Raw genomic sequence first — 2,387 nt, 5'->3', positions numbered from 1 at the left:
GTGCTGAAGGAATTGTTTGTAGATTGAAGCAGAACCAAAAAAGCACTTAAACTAGTGTCACGTGGGAGGTCACAAAGCGCTACTTTGTGCATGCAAACGAAAGATAGAAGATGTTCTTAGGAATTATTGTAATATATAATTAGAAAAGAAAATAGCAGGCAGAATGAAGCAAGTGAATTTAAGAATCTGGAAGAGATTAATGAATGTTAAGTAAAGAGAAAGACAAAAAGGGGAGCAGCAATACAAAGGCCCAATGGTGATCTGGAAAGGTCCAAAACCAATGCAGAACAAGGTAGGGGTGTGTGTGTGTATGTGGTGTAACTTGCATTGGTGTGTTATGGATTGGATCGTTTCCCCTGCAAATTCATATGTTTAAAACCTAACACCCAGTATTCAGAATTTAACCTTATTTGGAAATAGGGTCATTGTGTATATAATTAAATATCAGGTCATACTAGAATTGTTGGGCGCCTAATCTATTGACTGGCATCCTTATAAAAAAGAACACCACATTTGAACAGACATGCCATGTGAAGATTGTGGAGTTATGCCACCACAAGCCAACAACCTATCCGAAGGTAGGAGAGGACTGGAATAGAGATCCTTCCTTAGTGCCTTCAGAGGGAACATGGCCCTGACAACACTTTAATTTCAGACTTCCGGCCCCTGGAATTGTGAGACAATCAATTTCTATTGTTCTAAGCCACACAATTTGTGATACTTAGTTACAGCAGCCCTAGGAAACTCATTTAGCACGTAAGATTATTTTAAGGTAAACACCAAAATCATCCTTGTATCACAGAAAGAGTGCATAAGAGTGATGTGCCTGATTGTCTTAGGGATCAGAAAGGCCTAATAGCTTGGACATCTGTAAATTGCCTTTTCGTGTTTTACCAAACCTCTCTTTTCAATGGTCGTGTTTCATTTTTGTTTTTAGAAAACTCACAAACTGCTCTGCTTAACGAATTTCAAGGCACTTCTGACCTGTGTGCTTGTAGTATCATACAAACGGTAACTGATCTGACCCTAAGAGGGCGTCACGGCTTACGGGAGGGAAAGCACCTTTTCTCAACATTGAATTTAAAGAGTTAAAAGTTGAAAGGGAAAAGCAATCTTGATTCAGCTATGCAACCTCTCTCTTCCACAGGTTGTACTGCTGACTGCGGCCCTCTCCCCTGCAGGAGTGCGGTCGTTGCTGTCTAGGGAGGGTGACCCGACTCCTCACAACTAGGAGGGGTCAGGACGATACAGGGTGAGAAGGAAAGGAAGGTTTCCTTCAGCCTCCCGCCGCAGGGCAGAGGGAAAACCAGCCGCCGCCTGGCGCGCATGCTCAGTCGGGAGGGCGCCGTCCACAGAGCGCGCCCCGGCTCAGGTTTTCCCGCAGCTGGGGAGGTGCCGGGAACCGGCCGCGGCCAGGCGGAGCGAGGAAACTCTGGCCGGCTGGCTGGGCGGGGCCGCCGCTCACTCAGCCCGACTTTCATTTTCCTGCCTCGGTAACCTTGTTCGCGCCACCGTCAAAGGGAGCAGGGCGGAGCTGTGCACAGCCCGGTAGGGTGGAGCCCGAGGGCACCCTAGTAAACGGTTTTTCAGGCGTCTCCGGGGAACGGAGGGCCGCGCCTGTGTAGGAAGAGCACGCTCCCTGAGAAAATCCTGGGGCGGTCCCTCTTCTCGACTGCCCAGACCTCTGTTTTTAAACTAGGCACATCCAAGACAGCCACTATTGCTCCCGCTAAAATTAAGAGCCCTCCCAGCGACCTCCTTCCTGCTCTGTGCCCAGCGGGCCCACAGGCTGCTTTGAAAACGGGCGTCCTCAGGTATCTTATCTACCAGAGGCGCCGGCTGCATCGCCTATACGTCCATTCCACCTTCGTTTCACGATGTCCGCTCTGCTTCCCCACCACCTTCCCCGGTCTGAGGCGACCCAGCGTGTCCTCCGGGAAATTCCCGCCTGTGCAGCCGGGTTGTCCCGTAATGAACACCGGCTCGTGTTCCGGGTGTGGATTGGCGGGGTCGGAGAGCAAGCCGGGGCAAGCCAGACGGTAGGAGTCGGGACTCAGTACCCCCGCGCTCTGCCTTCTCCAGGCCCACCCACCGCACCTCAGGCGGTAGCCATCAAGCGGCTCCGCGGCGGCTGCAGCTGGTCCGCAAACACGCCCACCCGCACGCTCAGATTCACTTGCCTCGGGAGGTGGGGCGGGGGGAAGGGGTGGTGGCACTGAGCATGCTCCATGGAGAGGGCGGGGCCCTCCCGGGCCACGAGTCGGGGCAGGCGCTCCTCAGGCCGGCTCGGCGTCTCCGCCGCCCGCCCGCTCGGAGCCGCGCCCGCCGCAGGCTGCGCCCGCCCGCCCCGCCCCGCCCCGCCCCGCCCCCCGCCGCTCGTCCCCGCC

This window comes from Ursus maritimus, unplaced genomic scaffold (assembly GCF_017311325.1).
Source record: "Ursus maritimus isolate PB19 unplaced genomic scaffold, ASM1731132v1 scaffold_8, whole genome shotgun sequence".
NCBI lineage: Eukaryota > Metazoa > Chordata > Mammalia > Carnivora > Ursidae > Ursus > Ursus maritimus.
The sequence above is the reverse complement of the archived record's forward strand: the minus strand, read 5'-3'. Positions refer to the sequence as shown.